This window comes from Coffea arabica, chromosome 10e (genome assembly GCF_036785885.1).
Source record: "Coffea arabica cultivar ET-39 chromosome 10e, Coffea Arabica ET-39 HiFi, whole genome shotgun sequence".
NCBI lineage: Eukaryota > Viridiplantae > Streptophyta > Magnoliopsida > Gentianales > Rubiaceae > Coffea > Coffea arabica.
In genome coordinates this window covers 30,500,903-30,513,823 of record NC_092328.1, presented here as the reverse complement: position 1 = coordinate 30,513,823, position 12,921 = coordinate 30,500,903, and the positions used below count along the sequence as shown (strand labels likewise).

The window sequence follows — 12,921 nt, the reverse complement described above, 5'->3', positions numbered from 1 at the left end:
TCTTCTGTTTCTTTTTCCTTCATTGGGTTTCCAACACTTAAAGATCTAATGAATTTCTTCTCTAGGAATCAGGAATTCTCTGCCAAGTTGGACATTGGCCAAAATTTTGAGTTACAAAAGATCTTGGGATGCTACTCTTTTGAATGCTGTGTTCAATTTTTTGTCTTTTAGCACAGAAAATTGTCTCTTGTTAAAACCTTTTGAATATTTGTTTTATGAGCCTTAAGTGGATATTAAACCAAGTATTTTCAGCAATCTTTTTTTGATTAATTGTTTCTGATTCACTGGATCTTATAAATGGTTTTCCTGTTTGTAGGTGGTTAAAGTTTTGCCCAAGACAAGGATTCTCAAATATTAGATTCTAAGCACCTGCTTGAAATAGTAAGTTATTGTTTTAACACCTTAAATGTTCTATTCATTTGCCGAAAAAAGAATTAACTTACTGCAGTACTGTAGTTTTGCCTCTTTAATCATAAACTATGATTATACCTGGCAATTGGGCGGGTTGATATTGGATTTTTACTTAAATGGGTTATACCCAACCCGCCCAACTTTAAATCGGGTTAGTTTTGGGTTGGGTCATATTGGGTCATCTCAAACCCAAGACCCAAATATGACCCAATATATTAATTAATAGATTTTGATACATAAATTCTCTCAAATATATTTTTGCATATAAAATTTTTTTTTTTCACACACTAAAACAATTTTGGTCCAAGTTCAATATTGCATGAAAAAATGTTATACCAATATTAAACAAGATCCAATCACTCCTTAATTAAATTGAAACTTGATAAGAGAGATACAATTCTCAACCAATTAGTTCAAATATCACTATCCAATTCATTTGAAAATTCTTCAAAAAATTAACGCAACATTAGAACAGGTCCAATGACAACACAACCATCAACTAGTCACCAATAAAGCACATTCTATTCCTTCAACAACTCATTAAGGAAAGATAAATAACTACTGAACACCCCAAAAATGCTAGAATTCAAAGCTGAAACTAATTTGCTTTATGGAACTTAGGCAGCATTCAAACTGTGACAGCCCCACCTCCCCCTAAGGCGAACCAGAGGGTTCAGCGGGCCGCCTGCCCAGCTCTCGCCGGGACTCAGTCGTTCACTACAATCCTCAAATAAATTACAAGATAAAACTCAAATATTACATCAAATTCTCCAATAATTACATGTCAAAAGCAAAGCGGAAATAATTCCCAACTATACATAAAATGATTTCCAAATCCAAATTATACAAAACATAGGCCATCCAGTCACGTGCACAAGTACTACAAGCCCTTCCTTCGCCTTGAGCCCTGTGGAGGGGAATAAAATATTTTTGGGGTGAGCTGGAAGCTCAGCGAGTAACCAGTAAAATCATTAAACAAATATATTTCACAATGTTGCATTTCGATCATTTCGATGATGTCATGATTCAGAGATCAAATGTTCGTTTAGTGCTCTCGTGAGCCAGGGAAATCATAGCACTTGAACACCCAACGCTCAAATAGATCATTTAACATTAACATTAACATTAAGAGGGAGCCCCTTCTTGAGCTCCAGATAAACATGAACATGAACCATAAACAGAGTGGAGACGTTGGTGTCCAGCACAAGACTTTCCCAGAACTCATTGAAGCCAAATCATGTCATGAACTCACATGCAAGCACGCATGATATGCAATCGAGTACATAATGCAAGAAACATTTCACAAGTACTTTGGAAATAGTTTAGGATCACTCACCTCCACGGCTCAGAAATCATCCATCATATAACATTGCCTTGCTCAAATCCAAGTCTTAGATCACAAACTCAATGCAAACAAATCCCTTCAAAGTTCGGACAGCACTTCCCCTGAATTTGCTAACTTTTCCAGCCATCATGGCTTCATTTTTTCCTCATTCCAACCCAAAGGTACACACACAACAACAAGTTCATCCAATAGCCATTCAGCAAGCTACAAGTAGTACTAGTACAAGTCAAGCCAGGGAAAAGTCCGGAAATGAAAGTTAAGCTCAAAACTAGAAAAACAGTTTTGACGTCATTTTGCGGTAATGGCACCAAAGGCGCTACGATTGTCGGATGAAGGTACAAGATCCACTGTTTCGAATCTAAGAGATAGGGCTACAATATTACAGAAGGTCACTCAACCCAGTTTCGAGTGTAACCAGGTCAAAAATGCAAGATACCATACCAGAATCACAAAAACAGATTCACAGAACGCATTCTAGCGGAAACATCATAAATCAGGCTATCCAAGTCCAAATCCAGAAATTCCAAAACCAGCTGAAAGATAAGAAACAGGACTAAATTTCATCAGAAGACCTCAACAACCAATTCCGAAGCAATTCCAGCGACAACAACCAATTACAGGCGCAATTCTTACATTCGGGTAAAACCAGAACAGCAATAGTAATTTCGACTTTTCTCATTCTACACTACTCTGATTGACCTGAAATTTTGTAGGAACCTCTAAAATGTCATTCCCTACAACTTTCATGTTTTAATCCAAGGCCAATTCGGCCTCTAACTAGGAGCTATAAATTCAGGCAGAATGTTCCTTCACAAAACCTAATTTTCTGAAATTTCTTCCAAAACAGAAATTGATTGCAATTGACCACTTTTTCTACCTCATAGAGTCCTTAAACATCATTTCCAATCATCATATATAACCACACAACCATGTTCATATTAAAACAGAAAAATCTCCAAAAATTATAAAACTTCACTAATTCAACCAAAATCAAGATATAATCCATAAAAGTGCATCTTATACCACCACCAATCATGAATTGAACATCATTAGAGGAAGGAGAGGGGTCCTTCACAACTCACCTTAGCAATACAAGAGAGAGAGCAACTAGTCACCTTAACTTTCCAAACAACTTCACAACCAAGCTCAACTCCACCAAACTAAGAGGTTTTATGGAGTAATTGGAAGATTAATCGGTTTAATTGAAAGATTGAGTGAGATGAGAAGCTAGAAAGTTGAGAGATTTTTCTTCTTTTCCTTTGAGAGAGAGCTGGCCATGAAGCATAGAAATAGGATGATTTTTGGGTCAAAATTGAGTATTAGTAAAGGTAAGAAATAATGGTCAAAGTCCAAGATTAAATCACAAGGTGACACTTGTCACCTTTTTGGTTTAAAACTTATCTTTTTGTCTCTCCAATACAAATATCTTAACACTTTGTAAAATAATAGCACTTAATACAAAATTCCAACAAGTTGTCAAAAATATAATGCATTTACCGCACTTGCGGGTTCCACGTTCAAAATACGCTCTTAATTTCTCAAAAACTAACCGATACTAGAAAAATCATTTTAAAACTATCGTTGCTCATAAACTTTATCTGGGGAAATTTTCTAATAAAGAAAATGTAGAAAAGACGGGCGATTAAATAAACTAAACCCTAGAAAATTAGAAAATTTCCGGGTTCTCACACTTATACTTTTCAGGGCGTCACACAAACCCAGTGATATAACAAATGGACATACACTGGAACATCTGCAGCAAAAATAAGATGGCAAGTATTAGCAACCAACAAATAAGCAGAAGCAACGGGAGAATTGGACACACAAAAGACAACCACATTCTAAATAAACACATGGAACTCATGTTACCACTTTCCGTGTAACTAGAAAGCACAGCAATCATATGCAGATATCCACTTGAGAACACTTCAAATGCGTACAAGTGAAAACAACAAATTATCCTAAATCAATCTTCCAAACCAACTAGGCACTCCACAGAGAGTAGCACATTCTTAAGACTTCGCAGTCAGTAGTTCATAGTGGAGCCAAAGATCATGCTATTATGAAAGTCAAATTAGTTGCTAATACCAATCTTAGATCATTGTATCATGTTTCACTAATAATGCTTTTGGCAGGTCAAAGAATCAACATCACAGAGGTAAAAAATGCCAATAAAGCTGACATATTGCTCGGAAAAAGACATGCACTCTGAATCAGCTTTTGTAGTGAATCACTAGTGATAATACCCAAACCTGGTGGCAAGACAAAGAAGTATTCTACGACAACAAAAGTGAAACTTGAAAAATCATGACATTCCATGACCATACCCATTATACACCAGGAGCACAAATCACAGCTCTAACTAAAATAACAGTAGAAAGCAATAACAAGTATTCTAAAATATCGAGTTCACATGACATACTTACTAAGTATCAACATTTGAAGATGCATCTTGTTCAGCACTTAATCTACTAATATCAATTCCAAGATCTTGCTCCTCGTCTTCTTGTTCAACTTCAAAATCTTTATCAGGACTCTCTAAAATTTAGCAGATTTAATCAACCAATGCAGAAAATAATTAAAGAGATTCTAAGCTACTGAAAATTAACAGTCAATGCAACTAAATATCTAATTTACCTTCACTATTATACAACCAATCTCGAGAACACAGTAGTGCCTTCACATTATCCGGCAACATAGAAGTTCGAAATTTTCCAAGAATTCTCCCACCATGACTAAAAGCAGACTCGGACGTGACAGTGGTAATAGGAATACTTAAGATATCTCAAACCATAAGTGAAAGTTCAGGATATCTAATTCTACTCTCCTTCCAATAAGTCAAAACATTCAAATCTGGTTGTTGCTTACGATCGACTAGTTGCTCCTCAAGATACAACTCCAACTCAGATTTGTTACCACTTGCCTCTTGTTGAGATTGGTACACATCAAAACCCTGCAAATATCATAAATATTGAACGTTTAAGGTTATATAAATTGAAACAAAATACAAAAACATAAGAATCAATTTTACTCACATCCATGAGATCTCTAGTTTGTCCATTATCACCATTAAAAGTACTCTCCATTGGTGCAGCAGTAATACCAGTGTTGGTCTTAGAGTATTCTTCGAGCAAACGAAACAACTTTTGTTTAATACTAAGAACCTTTTCATCCCGTGATTGAGGATCCAACACAAAAAAACAATATTCCACAAACTGGAGTTTGTAACGAGGATCCAAGATAATGGCAAATGATAAGTGTGACGACCCCACTTCTCCCAAGGGCGAACCCAAGGGTATCGACGGGCCGCCTGCCTAGCTCGCGCCAGGACTCAAAACTTAAAGCTAATAAAACTCTTCTAAGCCACAAGAACACGATTCATAATATATACAACCACCAAAACAAAAACAAACATCCTAACTGTTCAACTATTACAAGCCAATCTACCTATACTAGAAAAATCATTTTAAAACTATTTTTGCTCATAAACTTTATCTGGGGAATTTTTCTAATAAAGAAAATGTAGAAAAGGCGGGCAATTAAATAAAATAAACCCTAGAAAATTAGAAAATTTCCGGGTTCTCACACTCATACTTTTCGGGGCGTCACAATCTCCCCTCCTTAAAAGAATGTCGTCCTCGACATTCCATCTTGTACCAATCAAGTCGAGACATCCCGCAAAAATCTCTCAAGAGTCAAATCAAACCCACAGTCCGGCATCCTAAACTTCAAGCCTAGGATACACTACAGAGATCTAGGGGTGAGCATATTCGGTTCTTACCGAATTCATAACCGATTTCAAATTCAATTCGGTAATTTGAAATCGGGAATTTGGTAATTTGGTACAAATTCGGTACGTACCAAATTCACCGAATTCTAATATGGTATGAAATAGGTAATGAGATTATGAATTAGGTAATAACCGATTTCGCATTCCAATTCGGTAATTGAAATCGGGTACCGCATTACCGCATTCGAATTACCAAATTGGCATATAAAATTATATAATATATAGATAAATGCTATTTAGTATTAGTATATACTACTAATACTTTATTATATTATATAGGTAAATGCTATTAATAATAATTAGTATATGGTATTATCAATTTATCATCATATCATGTACTTATAATAATAATAATATATAATAATGTACAATATATTATTTTAGTATTTGTTAATTGTTATATGACTATAATAATACAAATATATAGTAATACATAACAATATAAGATAACTATAATACTTATTATTTTATACATGAGTAACATGACTAGAATTAGATAATAATTAACACATATGTCATATATGCATATTGCATAATACTAAATATTAAACAATAAACATAATTAGTAATTAAATTTAGATATTGGTAATTTGATACATCATTCATGTTTGAATTATTGAATATTTGAATGCGTAATCTCTAACTTGCAAGTATTAGTGCACTCTACATATTTAACTTAAAAATTCATATTATCTATTCACTAATATTAATTCTTAAGACTTTAAGTATAGATAAGACAGCTAAGTAGTTAGCACTTAGCAGTGTAAGTGAATGCATATGAATTGCAAATGAATGTACTAGTGTATTGACTTTCACAATAACATGTGTAAGTAAATAAGTTTTTATTTTGATTTGAAATAAATTATAAGTTTGTAACTAATATAAGTTATCACTAGTCATTGTAATTTGTAAGTTTGTAACTAATAGTACTTATTATTAATCAGTGTAAATTATAAATTCATTGTAACTACTAACTAATATTGCTTATTATTAGTCATTGTAAATTATAAATTCATAAATTATCACCAATCATTGTATAGTCTAAGGTTTATTCTAGTTTAAGTTAATCACTTTTTATGTGTTTCTTAAATCATAGACTAAGGATTGTAGGTATAAGTGATCAAATAAATGCCAATTAAACCACAAAATGATTAGAACATAAGTAATGTGTTCAATTATGAATAAATTTGGGGATCAAATTAGTAATAATTTATAAATCATTGAGGATTCTAAATTGAATGTGGAAGAAGAATTGGAGGATCTTGAAGCTTTAGAATCTGGTAACATATTTCTTAAGCTGATAACAGGTTTTTTTTTTTTTTTTTTTTTTAAATAGATGAATTTGGTTTAACCGAATTCATTACCATTTTCAAATTTGAAATCGGTTTCGGATGAATTCGGTTATGCCCCAATTCGGAATTGAAAACGGTTTAAAATTTTACAGGTAGAATAACCGAATTCACCGAATTCAGTGCACCGAATTACCGAATATGCACCGAATGCTCACCCCTACAGAGATCTGAAGCCTAAGCTCTGATACCAACTGTGACGACCCCACTTCTCCCAAGGGCGAACCCAAGGGTATCGGCGGGCCGCCTGCCTAGCTCGCGCCAGGACTCAAAACTTAAAGCTAATAAAACTCTTCTAAGCCACAAGAACACGATTCATAATATATACAACCACCAAAACAAAAACAAACATCCTAACTGTTCAACTATTACAAGCCAATCTACCTATACTAGAAAAATCATTTTAAAACTATTTTTGCTCATAAACTTTATCTGGGGAATTTTTCTAATAAAGAAAATGTAGAAAAGGCGGGCGATTAAATAAAATAAACCCTAGAAAATTAGAAAATTTCCGGGTTCTCACACTCATACTTTTCGGGGCGTCACAATAAGATAACACTATAGCAATCCCAATACTTTTGAAATTTGGTCTTCATATTAGAAGCCATCTCACTAATCAAAAAATCTGGACTATTGGCCTCTTTATTTAAGAGACATTGAATCTTCCAAACATTGGGAAAGTATAAGTTAGCTGTGGGGTATTTACTTCCCAAGAACAAAAGTGTCATATCATAGAAAGGCCTCAAAAACTCTGCAATCTTTTCGACCCTCTGCCATTCCTCTTCTAAAGGACACAACTTGTAGTCATCATCTACATCTTGAAGTCGAGAAAATGCATGTCTAAAAAGTAAGGCCCTCTCAAGCATCAGATAGGTAGAATTCCATCTAGTTACTATATCCTGTCGCAATTTCTTATTTGTCTCCAATGATAGTTGTTTCACCAATTCGGCAAACTTTATGACCCTACTTTCAGATCCTTTCACATACTTTACACTTTCTCTAATTTTATAAATTGCGTCATCAATCACATCCAGTCCAGCCTTTACAATTAAATTCAACACATGTGCACCACAACGAACATGAAGAAATTCACTTCCACAAATAGAAGAACCATTAAATAAAAAATAATTTTGCAATAATCTAGTCACTCTATCATTCTATTTTGCATTATCTAGAGTGATGGTGAAAATTTTTTTATCAAAACCCCAATCTTTTAGAAAATTAATCAGCTTCTCGGATAAATTTGGACCATTATGAGGAGGGGGTACATGACGAAACACAACTATTCTCTTCTGTAAATTCCAATTCTGATTAACATAATGTACTGACATGTATCCATCACTAGTAATAGAAGACCATAGATCAGATGTCAAACAAATTCGCCCGTGTACAAGTTCAAGCTCTTTTTTGACCTTTTCTTTTTCTCTTCTATATATCTTTAACACATTAGATTTAGCTGTATTTCGCGAAATGCTTTTCACAGAAGGATTTAAAAATAAATGCAATTCTCTAATTCCAATGTGTTCCACAAATTGGAAAGGGTAATTATGTTAACAATTGCAATAGCCACCTTATCACGATATAACTCATGATCAACCGTAGCTAATCCCGTAGGTTGCTCCTCATTATGAGCATGACTTGCCAAATGGCGTAATAAATTAGATGTGCCACTCACATTATATGCTAAGTACTTCTTACCACATGTTTTGCATATAGCTTTCCGTCTACCATGCTCATCAGGTTCTAACCTATGAAAATGAGGCCAAACTGCTGAATGGGATCTCTTATATGTCTCCGTATTACACCCATGACTGCAATAATCGACATCATCATCAAGATCACAAGCAACTGACATATCCTGCCATCAGTTTACAAACAGTAGGATGAGATAGGAAGCTAGTTATTTAAAGCCCTAACCAACAGATCACAAACACAAGCAGTTATATATATAATAAGGTAAGCACTAGAAATATAATTAATTATATCATAGTAATTTAATATGATGAACTGATTTGAGAAAAGTTCAAAATTGAAGCCACGGGTCAACATGCAAGGAGAACATGAGAAAGTCTAGCACTAATTACTGCTACTATTAATCTAAGCACGGAAAACATGCAAGTCACTCAAACTCATCAAAGTTCAAATTCATCCATCTAATCATCATCAACTACTCTAAGCCAGCAGATCATGGGGTAATGAAATGTTATCAGTGTACATAAGTCACTTAAACAATACTAAAATTGACATGGGATTTGTATGGTAAAGAAAGAATCAAATCCCTTGTTAAGAAATAAAGAATCAAATCAAATTCGCATAAGCCCAACTCAAACACCCACCAGGCCCCCACCCACAAGCATGGAAAATTGATATCTCAATCCCAAACTGAGCGAGTTACTTGGTTTTTTGGTTGCATAAAAATATTTTTATATTGTTATCGTGGAATCAAATAATTCTTTACAATAAATTTCAAGACCATTAAACAAACCATAAAAAAAAACTAAAAATGCATAAACGAAGTACCAAATCTTGACCAAATCCAACATGAAGACCTGAGCAAAAATATATGAGCGTGAAAGTGCTACCTCGGATTATACCTGTAGGAAATAAAATAGTACTGGGAAACTAAAAATATAGAGAAACAAATAAAGGCTTTATACCTGTAGGAACAATAGCCAAGGACAGCACAGGAGCAAATGGGGTTAAGGTTCGACAGCTTTAATCTGAGATTTTGTGACTTCTGCTTGGATTTGGGATGATAGAACTGCAAAAAAGGTAGCAGAAATGAACCCAAAGTAGGATTGAAAATTTCTTTCTTTTGATTGAAATCGTTGTTAGCAATAAAGAAAGAACTCTTTGTCGAGAGGCTTGTGAATTTGCTAAAGAGTAAAGGTGCGAAGCTGGTGGTTGTGGAGGTTCATTCGCTAGAAACTGGTGTTTTTGTTTTATTTGTTTTTTTAAATTGGGTAATGGGTACCCAACTTAATTACCCAAACCGCCCAAAATACATGTTGGTTTTAATTATCCAACCCAAAATTAACCCAACATCCAATTTACCCAACCCAACCTCTTAAATTAGTGGGTGGGTTGTTGGGTTTTGGGTATAATTGCCACCTCTAACTATGATGTTTGGTAGCTTAGAAATTCTTGTTAGAAAATTCAGTTTTAGTTGATTTAAATATGTATTTACAAAACATGATGTTCTCTTAGATTTGTAACATCTCTCACCTAATAGTTTCTCTCACCGAATTTAGCATATCTTGATTGCATTATTGATAAAGATGTGCTGAGAAATGAGCTTCAGTTATATATCCAAACGGTGGTTTTTTCTATTCCTCATGAGATTTGCTTCGGTCGTACATTTTCTTCTCTCAAGTTAAATTGAAAAGTTATTCTGTTTATTGATTTTATTACATGGACGCTTGTCTTGGGAGATTGGTATTGATCATCATTTAAGCTGAGGAATGAATGAAAAAAAAAAAAGCATACCTAGCAGAAAACCCTTCACCATTTTTCAAGTTCTTTGGGGCATTGTGATTTCTTTCACTGGCTGGTCCTTATTGAATTATCAAAACTGTGAAGACCCGTAATTTTCTTAATTTCTAGGTTTTAATTTCTTTTAATTATACGTTTTTCCCACCTTTTCTTTATTCGAAAAATTGTGCAAATAAATTTTATGAGTAAATATAGCTTTTAAATGATTTTTCTAGTATCGGTTAGTTTTTAAGAAATTAAGAGCGTATATTGGACATGGGACCCGCTAGTGCGGAAAGTTCGGTAAAATTCGGCCAACTAGATTAAGTTTTGAATACTGGAGTTAATTTACCGGGTGTTAAGAGATAAGTAGAGGTTGCAATTTGGATTGATATGAGAGAGACAAGTTAGGTAGATATTTAATAAAAGGTGACAAGTGTCACCATAAGAGTAAGTCTTGCCATTTGACCACTATTCATGCCTTTACCAAATTAATATCAAAATTGACCAAAAACTCACCATTTGTTTCTCTTCTTGGCCGACTTCTTTCAAGCACAAAGGAAAGAAAACTCTTCACAATTTTGGTCTCCAACCTTGCTCAATCTCCAACTTCAACCGGTTAAATTTGTAATTGTTCCATAAAACTCCTCCACTTAGTGATTTTGAGGTGATTGGTGAAGTTATTTGGAAAGTTAAGGTGACCACTAGCTCTCTCTCTCTTGTTTTAAAGGTAAGTTGTGAAGAACCACCCTCCTCCCTTAATTGATGCTTAAATCATGCTTAGTGGTTGTATGAGATGCAAATTTATGGGTTATTTCTTGATTTGTGGTTGAAATGATGAAGTTTTATTATTTTTGGGAATTTTTCTGTTTTAATATAAGCATGATTGTGTGGCTATCTATGATGATTGGAAATGGTATATAATGACTCTAGGAGGTGGAAAAAGTGATTAATTGCAACCAATTTCTGGTTTGGAAGAAATTTCAGAAAACTAGGGTTCTTGAAGGAGCATTCTGTCCGAATTTTTAGGTCCTAGATAGAGGCCGAATTGGCCTTGGCTTAAAACATTAAAGTTGTAGGGAATGACATTTTAGAGGTGCCTACAAAATTTCAGGTCAATCGGAGTAGTGTAGAATGAGATAAGTCAAAATTACTATTGCTGTTCTGGTTTTACCCGAAATTGAGAAGTGCGTCGGTAATGGGTTATTTTGGCTGGAATTGCTTCCGAATTGGTTGTTGAGGCCTTCTGATGAAATTTAGCCCTGTTTCTTAGCTTTCATCTGGTTTTTGAATTTCTGGATTTGGACTTGGAGAGCCTGAGTTGTGATGTTTCCGCTAGAATGCATTTTGGTGAATCTGTTTTACGTTTTGATTTAGTATCTTGCATTTTTGACCTGTTTGCACTCAAAACTGGGTTGAGTGACCTTCTGTGATGTTGTAGCCCTATCTTTTAGCTTCGAAATGGTGGGTATTGTACCCTCATCCAATAATCGTAGTGAAATTGGTGCCATTACCGCAAAATGAGGTCAAAACTGTTTTTTCAGGGCTAAAGCTAATTCCATTTCCGGATTTTTCTGGTTTCCTCTACTGCTTATATATGCTTATGGAACCCTATTGTGATCATGTTGGCATCGGTTTATGACTTGTAATCGAGTCTTCTTGTGCTTATTGGAATATTCTAGGGCTTGACTTTTATGTCCGGTCATTTTCCTAGCTAACTTTTGTACTTGGATAACCTTGAGCCTATTGAACGGCTGTGGTGATGAATGTATATTGAGTATGACTTTGGGAGTTGATTGAGAAAAGTAATGAAGCCGTGATGGCTGGAAAAGTAAGAAATTTTGTGAGAACCCGTAAAACCCTAATATTTTTTTCCGAGGGTTTATTTCCCCTTAATTGCATGTTTTCTGCATTTTCTGGCTTAGGAATATTTTCTTGATGGATTTTATGAGCAATTAGAGTTGTAAGATGATTTTTCTAGTATTGGAGTAGTTTTAGAACAGTAAGAATATATATTGGACGTGGGACCCACGAGTGCGAAAAGTTCGGGAAAATTCGGCCAATACGGTTAAGTTTCGGATACTGTGGAAATTTTGTCGGGTGTTAAGAGATAAGTAGTGTGTGTGAAGTGATTGATGTGAGAGAGAAAAGAATGATAAGAATGCATTTAATGAGGTGCCATGTGTCATGTTCCCATTGGGTGGACTTTATGGTTTACTATTCTATTTTTTTTGACCTTTTGACCACTTGTTTAAATATCTTAAAAATTGAACAAAACTTACCATTTCTTGCTCCTTGATGGCCGAACCTCTCATCCAAGAAGAAAGAAAAACTCTTCCAAGTTTAAGCTTCCAACAAGCTCAAATCACCCAACTCAAGTGCTTAAACTAGAATCTACTCCATAAAATTCCTTCCTTTGGTGCTCTTGAGTGCTTAGTGAAGTTTTTTTTGGAGAGCTAAGGTGTCCACACTCCCTATCTCTCTTGATTACTTGGTAAGTGATGCTTGAACCTCTACTACACCTAATGATGGTTATCTTATGCTTAGAAGTGGCT

The 12,921-nt window shown here is 34.6% G+C and overlaps 1 protein-coding gene across 4 annotated transcripts in view; it reads left to right on the top strand.

Moving 5' to 3' along the window:
• The window catches only part of LOC113708095 (uncharacterized), a 31,401-nt gene that overhangs the window by 13,418 nt on the left and 5,062 nt on the right, over window positions 1-12,921 (top strand). For all 4 annotated transcript variants that reach the window (XM_072068146.1, XM_072068145.1, XM_072068147.1 and 1 more), the window contains one exon: window positions 317-381. The gene's annotated coding sequence lies outside the window, so the exon portion shown is untranslated. The remainder of the gene's footprint in view (window positions 1-316; window positions 382-12,921) is intronic.